The 11,215-nt window shown below is 56.7% G+C and overlaps 1 protein-coding gene across 3 annotated transcripts in view; it reads right to left on the bottom strand.

Moving 5' to 3' along the window:
• The window catches only part of LOC132210521 (utrophin-like), a 30,782-nt gene extending 20,023 nt beyond the window's left edge, over positions 1-10,759 (bottom strand). The window contains exons 1-2 of one of the 3 annotated variants that reach the window (XR_009446643.1): positions 10,667-10,759; positions 2,409-2,570 (exon numbers count right to left, since the gene is read on the bottom strand). The gene's annotated coding sequence lies outside the window, so the exon portion shown is untranslated. Of the gene's footprint in view, positions 1-2,408; positions 2,571-4,998; positions 5,834-10,666 lie in introns of those variants that run through there. The other 2 variants (XR_009446644.1, XM_059650931.1) reach the window with 2 other exon arrangements.
• Between the last annotated feature and the right edge of the window lie 456 nt (positions 10,760-11,215).

Here is an 11,215-nt window from a genome sequence, read left to right on the forward strand (position 1 = left end):
CTGGGTCCCTGATTCTGGCTTCAATTTACCCTGTTTCAAAAAAAAATGCTTATGAACTAACAGGCAAAACAAAACAAGCAAATGGCACCTCTTACACTCTGCACAGACATTGCCACCAAAATATACATTCACTCTAGATGCGATCTCTCATTCCAGAACATGCAAAGCATACTGATCCCGAGCAATACACTACCCTCAAAACCTCAGCTCTCAGCTTATTACTTTTGAGTACATTCTCAAATGCTTTCTCCAAGTCCAAACACAACACATTTACTGGTTTTCCTCTATTAATTCTCCTTCCAAAACTTGCTCCAAAAACCCAAACAATTAGCCAGACATAATTTCTCTTTGAGCAGGCTATGGTGTTTCTGTTTGATTAGATTATGACTTTCCAAATGTCCTGCTATTATTTTCTTCATCGCTGATTGCCACATATTTCCAACAATAGATGTTAGACTGGTTCGGTTGTAGTTATCTTCTTTTTGCCTCTCTCCTTTTTAAATAGGGATGTCACATCGGCATTTTTCCAGCCCTCAGATGCTTCTCTCGAATCTAAAACTTTTTGGGAAATTACAATCAATGCATACACCGACTCTGAAGCTCATTGTTTAGAATCTTAGAAAGTCAACCATCACGGCAAAGAGTCTAATCTGCTTTTACTCCATCAGATTGTCTACTACAACTTCTCTCATGGTACTGATGGTGTGGGAGTGATGTGTTTAATTCCTCCCTGTATTCTTTAGTAATAAGGGGATCCTTGAAGTATCTTCCACTGTAAAGACTACCCTTTTCTCATTGCCGTTGTTCCTGGATTTAAAAATTAACCTGGCCATCTCAGCCGAGCATATAATTAATGGCATGACCTCTAAAACCTTTTCTGCTAAAGTGTTCAATAGATTGCTACAACCTGAAAGAAGTAATTCTTCCCCTAAATTAATAGGCAACCAATTTGAAAATGTGGCCTCTGGTCGTAAAATCTTTCACAAATGGGAGTAATCTCTACGGATATACACCATCAAGCCTCTTCAGCATCTTAAATGTTGACAAAATAAGATTTGTTTCAATCTTATAAACTCCCATGAATGTAGTCCCACCCTGCCCAACTTTCCTCAGCATCGCAATCCCCTCTGCCATTTCCGAAATCAACCCAGTCAACATGAGGCGTACGGCCTCCGCAGCATTCACTCTGTGGCCGGACATGACTTCTAAGTTACCATCCTGCTGCTATGACTCTACTTCTATTTACGATACAGTCCTCTGTCCATCCGAACATACTACCCTTGAACACATGGGCTCTTTTCTTTTGAGACACCTTATGAGCTGTACCTTTTCAAACGCTTTGTTGAAATCTCAACGTACGACATCAACTGGTGGTCCTTCATCAGTAATGTTTGTTTCCTTCTCAAAGCACTGTAGCAAGTTTGTCAAGTATTATTTCCCCTTTATAAAAGGTTGATAACTCTGGGATGTTATAGCACACTCAGTACCCTGTTATTTCATCTTTCATTGCCGGCATGAACATCTCCCCAGGTTGACCTAAATTGGCAATACTTGCTTACTATTTTGTCAAAGTATCTTTGTAATAATGGTGTTATGTTCACAATCTTTCAATCCTCTGAGAATTTTCCACAATCTAAGGATTCTTGGAAGATTATCATCAGTGCCTCCATTGTATCTGTAGCTGCGTTGTTCAAGATGAGAGGCTACAACTCATCATACCCCTTGGATATTTTCTCTACTGATTGGAGTCATGTTTGGAATTCTGTGCAGTGACATTCACTTTTAACAGTTTGCTAAATACTACCAGGAACAGAAATTGCGATCCAGCTGCAACTAAACTAAAGCTTTCAGCACGGAAGAAAGTCTTTCAATTCATTATGAACCGAATAACTCCTGAAAAGGGCAATACAATTTGCCTCAGTCCATAAATGTTCCTTCTCCAACATCCTGAGATGCATTATCTGTATTTCTTCAAATTTACCACAGAATCTGTTTCAATCACCCTTTCAGCAACACGCATGACAACAATTCGGCATTTTTAGTCCCCCTGTAGCCTCCGTTGCACACGTGCATTGTTAGATGATTATTTATTTGTGTGCCTGCCTTTTTGCTTGAATGGAGAAAGGTAAATTTCTGTTCTTTTGTCATCAGAACTATTGCCTCCTCACTCTCATCTTCCTTGTTTTATCCTGTGCTGGAATATTTAATTTGTTGACATATCTGAAATATGTTGTTGAATGGATTGTGTTTTGTAACATTGCATTCCCCATAGACCACCTACCCATCCTGTTGCTTGTTCTAACAGTTATTATCTCGCAGAGTGGAAAATGCAGTTTGAAAGCAATGGAACGTTATCGATGAAGAACTTGATGCATAAATTGCTGCGATCTTCCAAACTACAAACTCACCTTCAATTCTTTCTCGGTCAGAGCATTATGCCGGCGCAAATGAATCGTGTTCTCAATGGGACTTCCAAAACCATGGAATTGAATTTGCATATTGATTTCTTCTTCCCTCTTCAGAAGTACAAAGTAGTATCGTGATGAAGCTTCCAAGGCGATGATTGTGTCCTTCAATGAATGGAAAAGTGACTCTTAGATTCATGGAAATATTTCACTACTTCTATAGACATGAAAGGCAAACATTCTCCCTGCATATGACCCAGTCTCATTTTATCGTATCTTTCTGATTTTACATGCCACGGGACAATCATTGCAGTGTAACAGAAATGTTGATCATGGAAATTCATCACTGTTTTCATAAATAATGGCAAATTTTCAACATCTTGCAATTGTATGAAGGCTCAGTCTCATCACACCTCGCCTGCTGCACAAAGACATTATTACACTGCTTTGAATGTTAGGACTGAAACAAAACACAGTCATGACACAAATGCATCAACGCACTACTTTCAATAGGATCTGATATCCTTGCCAGGCACTGGAGGGGTTGCGGAGACTGGTGCGTGGATAAAGTTGTTCCTCTGTTCAAGCAGGAAAACAGGGACTTTCCAGGAAACTACAGACTGGTGAGTGTCTCATGTCTCAAAAGTATGGGCTAATAAGGGACAGCCAGCATGGTATTATGCGAGGCAGGTTATGTCTTACCAAGTCAGTTGAAGTTTTCAAGGAGGTGACAAGGGTGATCAATTCGGGTAGAACAGTTGATAACATATACATGGATTTTACGAACGTTTTCAATAAGGTCCCTCATGGTATGCTCATCCAGAAGATTAAGATCCATGAGATCCATGGTGACTTGGCCTGCCCATATAAGGCAGACGGTAGCGGTGGAAGGCTAACAAAGATAACACAGTATAGGGCTGGAGGAACACAGCAGGCCAGGCAGCAGCAACAATGTCAGCTTTCCTGTTCCTCTGATGCTGCCTGACCTGCTGCGTTCCTCCAGCTCCACACTTGGTTAACTCTGATTCCAGCATCTACAGTTCTTGCCGTCTCAGTGGTGGAAAGCTGTTTTTCTGGCTGCAGCTCAGTGACGAGTGGTGTTCCGCATCGATGTGATTTCTGCTGTTTGTGATATGTGTAAATGACTTGGTTGCAAATGTAGACGGGGGATTAGAAAGTTTAGTAAGATGATATAAGGACCAGTGGACTTGTGGACAGCATGGAAGGTTGTCAAAGGACACAGCAAGATACAGACCAATTGCAAACACGAGCGGAGAAATGGCCGATGGAATTTAATCTGGGCAGGCATGAGGTGTTGCATTTTAGGAGACCAAGTGTTAAGGAAAGGGATACACAGTTAATGGCAGGACCCCATACAGCAGTGATGTCCAGAGGGATCTTGGGGTCCTAGACCACAACTCCCTGACAGTAGCCACACAAGTAGATAGGGTGGTCAAGAAGGCATATCGCATGCTTGCCTTTATTCATAGGGGAACTCAGTGCAAGAGTCAGGATGTCACATTGCAGCTTTACAAGAGTTTGGTGAGACCACACAGAGTATTGCATTCAATTCTGGCCGCCACATTACACTAAGGACGTGCAGGCTTTGGACAGGGTGCAGAAGAGATTTACCAGCATGCTGACTGGAATAGAGGGTATGAACGAGAGGGAGAAGCTGGAAAAACTCTTCGCTTTCTCTGGAGCAGAAGCAGCTGAGGGCAGGGTTGATAGAAGTCTATAAAATTAGGAGATACATAAATACAGCTAACGGTCAGAAAATTTCTCCCCCGGAGTTGAAGTGTCCACTATTAGGGGGCATGCATTTAAGCTGAGACGGGGCAAGTTCAAAAGAGATGTGAGGGGCAAATATTTCACACTGAGCATGTTAAAAGTGTGGAATACATTGCCCGGGGTGGTAGTGGATGCAGATATGATGAAAGCATTTAACAGGGGCTTTTAGTTAAGTGCACGAATAGGTAAGGAATGGAGGACTATGGATCAAGGACAGGCAGAAGGGATTAGTTCATTTGTTGTCTTGTTTGGCCCAACATGGTGGGCCAAAGGGCACATTCCTGTTGCTGCAGTGTTCCAAGTTTTATGCTCACTTGTATCATGTGTGCAAAAAGTAGGATTGGGAAGAATTTTTGAGAAGTGTTTGTGAACATTATTTCATGTAAGGACAAACGGGATAAGGATCAGGTGACACAGCACAAACAGATTTTGGAGCCCATGATGAATCATACGGACCTCACAAGCACCAATGATCAGAGGGATCTCAGGATCTTGATGTGCATGCCTGTTGATCCCCCAATGTAATGGACCAGGTCGTTGAAGTGGTTTGGAAGGCACATTGGATACTTGTCTTTAATAGACTGAATATTAAGTGATAGAGTTTCAGAATAGGCAGGCTATGTACAAAATGTTGGTTAGGCCCAACGGTGAAGTCAACGATGAGAAAATACAGTGAGACTCTGACAACGATCAGGCTTGGCCTGATAAAGGATAAGTTACGTTTGCACCATACAAGTGCTAAGCAGCAATCAGCTCCAACAAGAGAGAATATGACCAGATCAAAAAAATTCCATGTCCTTACCCTCACATCATCCTTCCATTTATTTTTTTTTTAAACGTGCAAGTACTATCCAAGCCATGCAAGGCTATGGGCCAGGTGTTGGAAATGAGGTTAGAACAATTCAGTGCTTGTCCTTGACTGTCACAGAATCCGTGAGCTTAAGAATGTATTTCTCCTGTATTGTCGACGACTCAGGTGCTTGGCTATCCACTAAACCAAGGTTAACACTGATCTAAAACTAAACTGGGTCAGTTATACAATCAGCAGTAGCCAGGTCCATGGTACAAACCACCCTGCTGTGGGACAGGGTCAGGCAAATCCAAGTGGGCGAACGTGGTTGGAGACTCATTCGTTGGGGGCATAGATTCTGGAGCCACATTTGAGACACCAGGGCTGCGTGTTGCTTCCCTGCTGCCAAGGTCAAGGACATCTCTGATTTGTTGCCAGAAATTCTTAAGGGGGAGGGTGAGCAGCCAGAGGCCACTGTGCACGTTGGTACCAATGACAGAGGCACAAAGAGGGATGACATTCTGTGGACTGTGTACAAGGAGTTAGCAAAGAGGCTGAAAGGCAGGACCTCGAGGGTAATAATTTATGGGTTGCCACGAGTGCCACATTTTATCGAGTTAATTCGTAGAAAGATAGGTGAGATGAATGCATGGTTAAGGAGCTGGCACAGGGGACAGGATTTCCGGTTCATGGATAATTGGGACCATTTCTGAGCAAGGGGTGACCTGTGTAAGAGGGATGGGAGGCAAGACGCTGTGAGCGGGTCAGGATTGAGGGGCAAGTCGCTCTGAGCAGGTCAGGACTGCAGGGGGCAAGTCGCTGTGAGCGTGACAGGGCTGCAGGGGGCCGGTCCCCGCGAGCGCGACGGGGCCGCGGGGTGCCGGTCCCCGCGAGCGCGACGGGGCCGCGGGGTGCCGGTCCCCGCGAGCGCGACGGGGCCGCGGGGTGCCGGTCCCCGCGAGCGCGACGGGGCCGCGGGGTGCCGGTCCCCGCGAGCGCGACGGGGCCGCGGGGTGCCGGTCCCCGCGAGCGCGACGGGGGCCGCGGGGTGCCGGTCCCCGCGAGCGCGACGGGGCCGCGGGGTGCCGGTCCCCGCGAGCGCGACGGGGCCGCGGGGTGCCGGTCCCCGCGAGCGCGACGGGGCCGCGGGGCGCCGGTCCCCGCGAGCGCGACGGGGCCGCGGGGCGCCGGTCCCCGCGAGCGCGACGGGGCCGCGGGGCGCCGGTCCCCGCGAGCGCGACGGGGCCGCGGGGCGCCGGTCCCCGCGAGCGCGACGGGGCCGCGGGGCGCCGGTCCCCGCGAGCGCGACGGGGCCGCGGGGCGCCGGTCCCCGCGAGCGCGACGGGGCCGCGGGGCGCCGGTCCCCGCGAGCGCGACGGGGCCGCGGGGCGCCGGTCCCCGCGAGCGCGACGGGGCCGCGGGGCGCCGGTCCCCGCGAGCGCGACGGGGCCGCGGGGCGCCGGTCCCCGCGAGCGCGACGGGGCCGCGGGGCGCCGGTCCCCGCGAGCGCGACGGGGCCGCGGGGCGCCGGTCCCCGCGAGCGCGACGGGGCCGCGGGGCGCCGGTCCCCGCGAGCGCGACGGGGCCGCGGGGCGCCGGTCCCCGCGAGCGCGACGGGGCCGCGGGGGGCCCGTCCCCGCGAGCGCGACGGGGCCGCGGGGGGCCCGTCCCCGCGAGCGCGACGGGGCCGCGGGGGGCCCGTCCCCGCGAGCGCGACGGGGCCACGGGGGGCCCGTCCCCGCGAGCGGGTCCGGGCCGCGGGGGGCCCGTCCCCGTGAGCGGGTCCGGGCCGCGGGGGGGCCGTCCCCGTGAGCGGGTCCGGGCCGCGGGGGACAGTCCCCGTGAGCGCGACGGGGCTGCAGAGGACAGTCCCTGTCAGCGGGTTAGGGCTGGGGGGCTGCTGGAGGACGAACAGGAGGGGGAGTGGAGGACGAACAGGAGGGGGGTGGGGAGTGGAGGACGAGGAGGAGCGGGGTGGGGTGTGGAGGAGCGGGGTGGGGTGTGGAGGACGAGGAGGAGGGGGAGGGGGGTGGGGGGAGAGGAGGAGGAGGAGATGGAGGAGGAGGGTGGGGGGGAGTGGAGGACGAGCAGGAGGGTGAGGGGGAGGGGGAGGAGGAGGAGGAGGAGTGGGGGTGGGGGGAGGAGGAGGAGGAGGAGGAGTGGGGGTGGGGGGAGGAGGAGGAGGAGGGGGAGGGGGGGGGTGGGGGGAGGAGGAGGGGGAGGGGGGGTGGGGGGAGGGGGAGTGGGGGGAGGGGGAGGGGGAGGAGATGGTGGAGGAGGGTGGGGGGGAGAGGAGGAGGGTGGTGGGGGGAGAGGAGGAGGGTGGTGGGGGGGAGAGGAGGAGGGTGGTGGGGGGGACAGGAGGAGGGTGGTGGGGGGGGAGAGGAGGAGGAGGAGGAGGAGGAGGAGGGTAGGGGGTGGAAGGTGGAGGAGGGTAGGGGTGGAAGGAGGAGGAGGGTAGGGGTGGAAGGAGGAGGAGGGTAGGGGTGGAAGGAGGAGGAGGGTAAGGGGTGGAAGGAGGAGGAGGGTAAGGGGTGGAAGGAGGAGGGTGGTGGGGGAAGGAGGAGGGTGGTGGGGGAAGGAGGAGGGTGGTGGGGGAAGGAGGAGGGGTTGGGGGGGAAGGGGGGGTTGGAGGAGAAAGGGGGGGGTTGGAGGAGAAAGGGGGGGGTTGGAGGAGAAAGTGGGGGGGTTGGGGGAGAAAGGAGGTGGGGGTTGGGGGAGAAAGGAGGGGGGGTTGGGGGAGAAAGGAGGGGGGGTTGGTGGGAGAAAGGAGGGGGGGTTGGTGGGAGAAAGGAGGGGGGGTTGGTGGGAGAAAGGAGGGGGGGTTGGTGGGAGAAAGGAGGGGGGGGAGGAGGGAAAGGAAGAGGAGGGAGGGGGGAAAGGAAGAGGAGGGAGGGGGGAAAGGAAGAGGAGGGAGGGGGGGAAAGGAAGAGGAGGGAGGGGGGAAAGGAAGAGGAGGGAGGGGGAAAGGAAGAGGAGGGAGGGGGAAAAGGAAGAGGAGGGAGGGGGAAAAGGAAGAGGAGGAGAGTGGGGGGTTGGAAGGAGGAGGAGGGTAGGGGTTGGAAGGAGGAGGGGGGTAGGGGTTCGATTAGATTCCCTACAGTGTGGAAACAGGCCCTTCGGCCCAACAAGTCCACACCGCCCCTTGAAGCATCCCACCCAGACCCATCCCCCTATAACCCACACACCACTGAACACTACAGGCAATTTAGCATGGCCAATCCACCTAGCCTGCACATCTTTGGACTGTGGGAGGAAACCGGAGCACCCGGAGGAAACCCATGCAGACATGGGGAGAATGTGCAAACTCCACACACACAGTCGCCTCAGGTTGGAATTGAACCCGGGTCCCTGGTGCTGTGAGGCTGCAGTGCTAACCACTGAGCTACCGTGCCGCCACTAGGTTGGAAGGAGGAGGGGGGTAGGGGGTGGAAGGAGGAGGGGGTGGAAGGAGGAGGGGGGGAAGGGGTGGAAGGAGGAGGGGGGGGAAGGGGTGGAAGGAGGAGGGGGGGGAAGGGGTGGAAGGAGGAGGGGGGGGAAGGGGTGGAAGGAGGAGGGGGGGGAAGGGGTGGAAGGAGGAGGGGGGGGAAGGGGTGGAAGGAGGAGGGGGGGGGAAGGGGTGGAAGGAGGAGGAGGGGAAGGGGTGGAAGGAGGAGGGGGGGAAGGAGGAGGAGGGGAAGGGGTGGAAGGAGGAGGAGGGGAAGGGGTGGAAGGAGGAGGAGGGGAAGGGGTGGAAGGAGAAGGGGGGGGAGGGGGTGGAAGGAGAAGGGGGGGGAGGGGGTGGAAGGAGAAGGGGGGGAGGGGGTGGAAGGAGAAGGGGGGGAGGGGGTGGAAGGAGAAGGGGGGGAGGGGGGTGGAAGGAGAAGGGGGGGAGGGGGTGGAAGGAGAAGGGGGGTGGGGGTGGAAGGAGGAGGGGGGTGGGGGTGGAGGGGGTGGGGGTGGAAGGAGGAGGGGGGTGGAAGGAGGAGGGGGGTGGGGGTGGAGGGGGTGGGGGTGGAGGGGGGGGGGAGGGGGGGAGGGGGGGAAGGAGGAGGGGGGAGGGGGGGGAAGGGGGGGGAAGGAGGAGGGGGGAGGGGGGGGAAGGGGGGGGAAGGGGGGGGAGGAGGAGGGGGGAGGGGGGGGAAGGGGGGGGAGGAGGAGGGGGGAGGGGGTGGAAGGAGGAGGGGGGAGGGGGTGGAAGGAGGAGGGGGGTAGGGGGTGGAAGGAGGAGGGGGTAGGGGGTGGAAGGAGGAGGGGGTAGGGGGTGGAAGGAGGAGGGGGTAGGGGGTGGAAGGAGGAGGGGGGTAGGGGGTGGAAGGAAGAGGGGGGTAGGGGGTGGAAGGAGGAGGGGGGTAGGGGGGAGGAGGAGGGGGAGGAGGAGGAGGAAGAGGAGGGTGGGGGGGAGGAGGAAGAGGGTGGTGAGGGGGGTAGGAAGAGGGTGGTGAGGGGGGTAGGTGGGGGGTGAGGGGGGGAGGTGGAGGGTGAGGGCAAAGGAGGTTGTGGAGGAGGGTGGTGGGGAAAGGAAGAGGAGGGTGGTGGGCAAAGGAGGAGGAGGGTGGGAGGGTGGATGGAGGAGGAGGGTGGGGCGGGTGGAAGGAGGAAGAGGGTGCGGGGGGGTGGAAGGAGGAAGAGGGTGCGGGGGGGTGGAAGGAGGAAGAGGGTGCGGGGGGGTGGAAGGAGGAGGGGTGACGGGGGGGAACGGAGAGGACTGTGGGGGGGATGGAGGAAGAGGGTTGTGGGGGACGAGGAGGAGGGTGGGTGGGGACGAGGAGGAGGGTGGGTGGGGACGAGGAGGAGGGTGGGTGGGGACGAGGAGGAGGGTGGAGTGGTTGAGAGTGGGGTCAGAGCTGCAGGGGCCAGTCGCCGTGAGCGGGTCAGGGACGCGGGGGGCGCCCAGTCCCCGCGAGCGCGGCGGGGGGCCCAGTCCCCCGCGAGCGCGGCGGGGGGCCCAGTCCCCGCGACGCGGCGGGGGGCCCAGTCCCCGCGAGCGCGGCGGGGGGCCCAGTCCCCGCGAGCGCGGCGGGGGGGCCCAGTCCCCGCGAGCGCGGCGGGGGGCCCAGTCCCCGCGAGCGCGGCGGGGGGCCCAGTCCCCGCGAGCGCGGCAGGGCTGCGGGGGCCCAGTCCCCGCGAGCGCGGCAGGGCTGCGGGGGGCCCAGTCCCCGCGAGCGCGGCAGGGCTGCGGGGGGCCCAGTCGCCGCGAGCGCGGCAGGGCTGCGGGGGGCCCAGTCGCCGCGAGCGCGGCAGGGCTGCGGGGGGCCCAGTCCCCGCGAGCGCGGCAGGGCTGCGGGGGGCCCAGTCCCCGCGAGCGCGGCAGGGCTGCGGGGGGCCCAGTCCCCGCGAGCGCGGCAGGGCTGCGGGGGGCCCAGTCCCCCGCGAGCGCGGCAGGGCTGCGGGGGGCCCAGTCCCCGCGAGCGCGGCAGGGGCTGCGGGGGGCCCAGTCCCCGCGAGCGCGGCAGGGCTGCGGGGGGGCCCAGTCCCGCGAGCGGCGGCAGGGCTGCGGGGGGCCCAGTCCCCGCGAGCGCGGCAGGGCTGCGGGGGGCCCAGTCCCCGCGAGCGCGGCAGGGCTGCGGGGGGCCCAGTCGCCGCGAGCGCGGCAGGGCTGCGGGGGGCCCAGTCGCCGCGAGCGGGGCAGGGCTGCGGGGGCACGTCAACTCCCAAATGGGCATTGATACATCAGTAAATCTCACATCAATAAACTTACGTCTCAAAGTTCTCGCCTTCTACAACTGTTTGTACTGGTAAATCACCCAAGCGAGGCTGTTTGGCAAAGTATTTCTTGGATCTGAACTTACTTTTCAGCACCTTGGTGAAATCACGTACATCGTCACCTGATGTTGTCTGAAAATGTAAAATAAATCAAATTTAGTTAAGAATTAATAATGAGCCAATCTACTCAACTCACTCTATAATCCATGCTATCCCTGCTAAATGTCTTTGAGGATCTAAAATTAAAGAGTCTGCAATTCTGAGGGATAAAGTCGCTATCTTTCTCTAAGATTATGATAAAGGTTAGATATGTCTGAATGTGAATTTCGAACAATTAAGCTTGAGTTTCATAGAGTCATACAGCATGAAAAAAGATCCTTTGGTCCAACCAGTCTATGCTGATCACAATCCCAAATTGAGTCAAAGATGAGATCTATACATTGGTGAGAAATTATCTTGGTTTGCAGATTCAACGTCAAAATAGTCCCAGACGGGACCACAGGGCTGCTCTCACAGTAGACAGAGAGATAACTGGAGGTGGTTT

Source organism: Stegostoma tigrinum, chromosome 14 (assembly GCF_030684315.1).
Source record: "Stegostoma tigrinum isolate sSteTig4 chromosome 14, sSteTig4.hap1, whole genome shotgun sequence".
NCBI classification, from domain to species: Eukaryota; Metazoa; Chordata; class Chondrichthyes; order Orectolobiformes; family Stegostomatidae; genus Stegostoma; species Stegostoma tigrinum.